Source organism: Rattus norvegicus, chromosome 5 (genome assembly GCF_021556685.1).
Source record: "Rattus norvegicus strain SHRSP/BbbUtx chromosome 5, alternate assembly SHRSP_T2T, whole genome shotgun sequence".
Classification (NCBI taxonomy): domain Eukaryota; kingdom Metazoa; phylum Chordata; class Mammalia; order Rodentia; family Muridae; genus Rattus; species Rattus norvegicus.
Genome location: NC_141538.1, coordinates 67,312,996 through 67,318,885, shown reverse-complemented (window position 1 = coordinate 67,318,885; position 5,890 = coordinate 67,312,996). Strand labels below are relative to the sequence as shown.

The window sequence follows — 5,890 nt, the reverse complement described above, 5'->3', positions numbered from 1 at the left end:
AACACCTTACAGTTCAATGACTGTTTTCAATCCATTGTCAGACATCTCCTAGGAAGTAGATGGCTATCTTTGTTTTGAAGGAGAGGGCTGGGAAGTCCAATGGAGGCATCCAAGGTCATACACAACTACTTGGAGAGGGAATTCTCAAATCTAGCCTTGGGGGGACTCCAAATTAATTTCATGTTGTTGTGATTCTTATGCAGTAGTCATATATTGATTCTGCCAGAATAAAAGAACTAAATTAATTGTGCCTTTGATGGGTGTCAAGGTCCTCTTTGTTAGTATTGAGTATAGAGAGCCTGGGTGTCCAACTCTATCCCCCATAGATTGCTCCCAAATCCCAGGCTCCTGTGACAGCTTCTCTCCCTTAACAACCAAGAGGTTCCAAGCTTCACAACCTGCCCCCAACTCCTGTCTCTCTTAACAAATTTCTTTTTATCAATGGCTCATTTGCATTGAAAGAGACTTGCATGCCAAGCAATATTTTGGGAACATTTTACAACTCCTGTTACTAAAGTTTAGAGAGAAGCTGCTTCCAGAAGGCCTGAGCTCTTTCCCAATTGTATCATTTCAAAACACAATGAGAAGAGTTTCTCAATGGGAGTTTTAAAGATTCCTGCCAAGCATCATTTAGTTCCAAAGGACACCATAGCTGACTCTGCAGGATGCTCCACATCTGCAGGAAAAATGTAAACATAAAAGTGTTAAGACTAGGTGGAAATCCCACCAGCAATGGAGGAGTGTTCCTATGTCTACACATCCTCGACAGCATCTGCTGTCACCTGAGTTTTTGATCTTAGCTTCTGACTGGTGTGAGGTGGTATCTCAGGGTTGTTTTGATTTTCATTGCAAGCAGGTAATCTGGAAATCAATCTGGAGGTTCCTCAGAAAATTGGACATAGTACTACTTGAGGACCCAGCTATACTACTCCTGGGCATACGCCCAAAAGATGCTCCAACATATAACAAGGACACATGCTCCACTATGTTCAGAGCAACCTTATAATAGTCAGAAGCTGGAAAGAACCCAGATGTTCTTCAACAGAAGAATGGATACAGAAAATGTGGTACATTTACACAATGGAGTATTACTCAGCCATTAAGAACAATGACTTCCTGAAATTCTTAGGCAAATGAATGGAACTAGAAAATATCATCCTGAGTGAGATAACCCAGTGACAAAAGAACACTCATGTTATGCACTCACTGACAAGTGGATATTAGCCCAAAAGCTGGGAATACCCAAGAAACAATTCACAGATCATATGAAGCTCAAGAATAAGGAAGACCAAACTGTGGATGCTCACAGGAGGAAATACAGGGACAAAGAGTGGAGCAGGGATTGAAGAAAAGGTCACTGAGAGATTGCTCCACCTGGGGATCCATCCCATATGCAGCCATTAAACCCAGTCAATATTGCTGGTGCCAAGAAGTACTTCGCGACAGCAGCCAGATATGGATATCTCCTGAGAGGCTCTACCAGAATCCCACTGATACAGATGCGGATGCTGGCAGCCAACCATTGGACTGAGCATGGGATCCCCAATGAAGGAGTTAGAAAAAAGACTACAGAAGTTGAAGGGGTTCCCAACCCCATAGGAAGAACAATGATATCAACGAATCAGAGCTCCCAGGGCCTAAACCACCAACCAATGAGTACACGTGGAGCGACCCATGGATCCAGTGCATATATAGCAGAGGATGGCATTATCTGGTATCAATGGGAAGAGAAGCCCTTAGTTCTGTGACGGCTCGGTTCCCCAGTGTAGGGGAATGCCAGGGCATCGAGGTTGGAGTGGGTGGGTGGGAATCGGAGCATCCTCATAGAAGAGGAGAGGGTAAAGGAGGGGGGGAGAGGGAATAACATTTGAAATGTAAATACATAAAATATCCAAGAAAAATAAAATTAAAAAAAAAAAAGACCTTCTACCTCCAATGTCCCTTCCACTGTCCCCGAGTCACCATCTTCTTGGTCTTTTCCTGATTATATCAGCAGATGAGGGACTGGACAGAGCACAGGACTTGATAAATGACCAAAGTATTAATCTTGACCTTGGTGTTGCCTGGTGTCTGGCTTCAGGCAGCTTCAGGCTCCTTGTCTGTGACACGGACACGCAAATGCCCGTACAGCTTCTGTGAAGCTCGTGGGGAATAAATAAAACAAATTTTGTGCAAGGCAGGGGTCCTATTGAATTTTCCTTTGTGCCTTTGGTTGTGAATAGAGGCACATAGCAGGGACTGGCTACAGCAGTGAATAATTTATGACCCCACACAATGTAGGTGATGTCACAGCTCGAACACCTATTATTTATACAGCTATGCCCATGTTTGCCAAGTCCCTCTGGTACTTAAACAAATCTGCTATTTCAAGAACATGAAGAGACAGGACCCAGGGAAAAAAATATTTACTGAAAACCTAAAATGCACTGGGTTAGATGTAAATAATGTTTCTCCAGTTAGTCGGGTGGTGAATAACCCCGGCTTTTGTTCTGCTTGGAGCACCTGTTTTTAATCCACATCATAAATATTTTCATGACTATTGCTCCGTAGTCAATGAGTTTCTTTGTTGGCACAGAATTTAAGATAGTTCCCTAATAAGGACACCCAGTGTTTAAGCAATGAATTTCTATAGCTATGCGGTTCTGAGAGTTGCCGAGGAGATGAGAAGCTAATCTGTCTGGAATTTTGGCTCTTGAGGCCAAAGATACTGTAAATTTGCTCGGGGAGAAATAATCACGGTTAGCATCTTAATTCCCTCCATCTTGTCTCTGAGCAGATGTAGCTGTGTTCCAGTCTGGAATTCATCCTTTCTCAGATACATCAACATTGACATATTCTGTCTTCATCTCTTGTTATAGAAAATGGAAACAAAAACCAGAATTCGAGAGCACGTTGAATGGGTTGCATACCCCAGAGATCTGGGGAGAAGAATTCTCCCACCCAACTTTACATCTTGGAAGTCTTGCTTTCTCCATGTTTGCAGAGTCCCTTGCAGAGTCCATCAGAAGTTCAGTGTCTACAGATACAAAGAGAACTCATTATCAAAAGACAAAAGGCAAACCTCCCAAGGAAGGAGCCCAGTTTTGAGAAGCCACCTAAAAAAACCCAGCAGTTAAGTTGAAACTCTGGAGATTAAACTCCATTTATTTCTGTCCTTGGCTTTGCCAGTCAGCCCCTTTGAGTGAATGCATGGATATGTCTAGCTGTTTGCTCCTATCTACTAAGCCCTCCATTTAAAGGATGACTTTGGACAGGTGTCAACACCTGCAAATGTCATCAACCCCATAATACTTTGTGGCACTGTTATCAAAGTACCACTTGCTTGGTCTGCCCAAGATTCCAGTCACCCCACAGTGGGCACTAGCAGACTTCTTTCCTTTTTCTGGCCTCAGGAAAATATTCTTAGGATTTGAGGATCCTATTATATGTTGAATGAACTGTGTTCTTCTTGAATTCCTTACGAAGTCACTCTGGTCCTTAGAGATTAGAAGTTTAAGCCTGGAAGGCCATACCTCAGTAAGCTTTCTTCACTTTGGCTCCCCAGCCATTTCTGTTCCTGCCAGACTTAATCTTCTGCAGACATATCAAGGCGACCATCAGTCAAGGTCGTCTTTACTTCCTCTCACATGCTACAGAGATTAAGTCTGCCTGATTTTCTCATATATTCCTTGGCACGCTGACCACAGACTCGGCTGTTCTCCAAGCTGGATGTAAACAATGTTTATGACTTGGCTCAAAATTGTTTATTTTAAAGAAGAGCCCATGTCACCCTGGAATTACAGGATAGCCAATGTTATCTTGGATATAACAAGATAGTTGGAATCAATGTTATTAGTACCCTGAAGTCCTCTCATAGACAGAGAGTAGGAAAAGAATAGTAGTTTTCAAGTCCTCGATGTAGTAGCTGCTAGTTATGTAGCCCTGGATATGGGTCATGTCGGCCTGCCCCATCACTGGGCATTGGGATAAATGATACAAGAGTCTTGAAGTCAAATGGCCCGGATGTAAGAGCTACAACAGCTGTTAGCTGCATCCCATTGCAGGTGGGCTGGTGAGCATTCAAACAGAACCGGACTTCTATGGCGAATTTTAAATGTGTCAAGAAGTTTCTTACTGTTTTGCCGGGCCTGGATTTCTTTACCATCAAACAAAGGGAATGATAACTTCCACAGCCCATAGAATCCATGAGATGTTGTGTATTGGGCAGGGTGTGTATTGGGTCCAGGGTGGTGGGTTCCCTTTGTGTATTTCTGAAGGCGTCGTTCACAGGCCCCTTCCTGGAAGCTTCTGCTAACAGTGTCAGTGATTTTGAGCCAAAGAAATTAAAGAAACCGAAAAAGGGGCACCAGCCAAATTCCTTGTCCCAACATGGGCTCTTGCTCCTGTCCCGCTCCTGTCCCCATCCTGTCCAGACTGGAACACTCTGTGAACTCACCACAAGGGGAAGTTCAAGAGAGCACAGGCAGGGCAGAGAAGGGTGTGGGGTAACTTGGAGAAGTCCAGAGAGGAGACTGGGATGGGTGTGGGGATATGAAGCCCCATGACAAATACTTGAGAAAATTCTGGGTTTTCACATCTTTCAATAGCAACCAAAATTAAGAAGTACATTTTTCTATCAGCACTGTATACGTTTATATAAATGTCTAAACTAGCAGGACTTTGGGGGAAAAAATACCCATTCTTCTTTTATGTCAGGATCCCTCATTCTGCTCTGTTCTATCTTTTCAGACACTGCCTCATTATAATTTTAGTAAATACAATGCTGGATATAACTCCAAATTGATTTTATGACCTGTTAGGGAAAAATACTGGTGTAGATGCTGTTCAGCGTACCCAAAAGGGAAATCTGAGCTTTGAGTTGGAGATCTGAGCAGATTTTCACCCAGAACAAGAAATTATTAATAAGCAATTGCAGACAGATATATTCTGGATGTTTTCAAAGGAGACCTAATGCATATGCAGGGTCTGTGGAATAGGGTCTTCAAGTTGAGAGACTTAAAGGGCCCACAATTCAAACCAAAACAGAAGAGAAACTCTCAAATGGCAGATTCTAATTTGCTTAAGCTGGGATGTGGAAACAGCAGAAGGATGTAATAGCAGTCTGCCCTTACTGGGTGGAACACTTGGTGTCTCACTTGTGTTGGTTCATCACAATCGCACAAGGTCGGCTGCTGTTTAATGCACGTATCCATCCATATGCGTGTAATAAGTACAACACAAATACATATGATATATATCCATATACATGACAATCCCAAGTGTGATGTTCAAGCTACACTAATCCTCTCCTCACTCCTCTCCTACGTGCAGTCTTCAGTCAACAACTTCTATTCCCTTGTCCCCCCAGGCTCAGAATTTAAAGCATAAAATCCAGCTCAGTACTCATCTTCACAGAGGCCCACTCTCACTTGGTGACTTTCTTTAAAAGTCTGGTTCCTTGCTCATCAGGGAGCACAGCCTTGGCTTCCCTTCCCGGTCTGGGGCACAGCCTTGGGTTCTCTTCCGGGTCTGGGACACAGCCTTGGGTTCCCTTCCGGGTCTGGATCACGGCCTTGGGTTCTCTTCCGGGTCTGGGACACAGCTTTGGGTTCCCTTCCGGGTCTGGGGCATGGCCTTAGGTTCCCTTCTGAGTCTGGGTACTGAGGAGCAAGACTCAAGTCCACTTTTAAATGAGACCTTCTGCTGTCTCATGTTCCCTGCAAAGTGTCCTCAGAAACGTAACACACAAAAATGAACAAGTTTCAATTTAGGGCTTCAAGAAGTGCAGCATATAGCTGGGGATTTAAGCAGGTCTGATGGTACGGTTAGGATTCTGTGGCCTTGCCATCTGCACTCCACTGCTTAGTACTGTCTACATCATTGTGTCCTCTAATGAGTGCAATTAGTTCTG

The 5,890-nt window shown here is 43.7% G+C and overlaps 1 long non-coding RNA gene across 1 annotated transcript; it reads right to left on the bottom strand.

Annotated features, from left to right (window-relative positions):
* Positions 1–2,389: 2,389 nt before the first annotated feature.
* LOC134487065 (uncharacterized) lies at positions 2,390–5,523 on the bottom strand. The gene is made up of 2 exons (XR_015621416.1): positions 5,409–5,523; positions 2,390–3,016 (listed from the first exon to the last, which is right to left on the bottom strand). It is a non-coding gene; the product is annotated as an uncharacterized LOC134487065 (long non-coding RNA).
* Between the last annotated feature and the right edge of the window lie 367 nt (positions 5,524–5,890).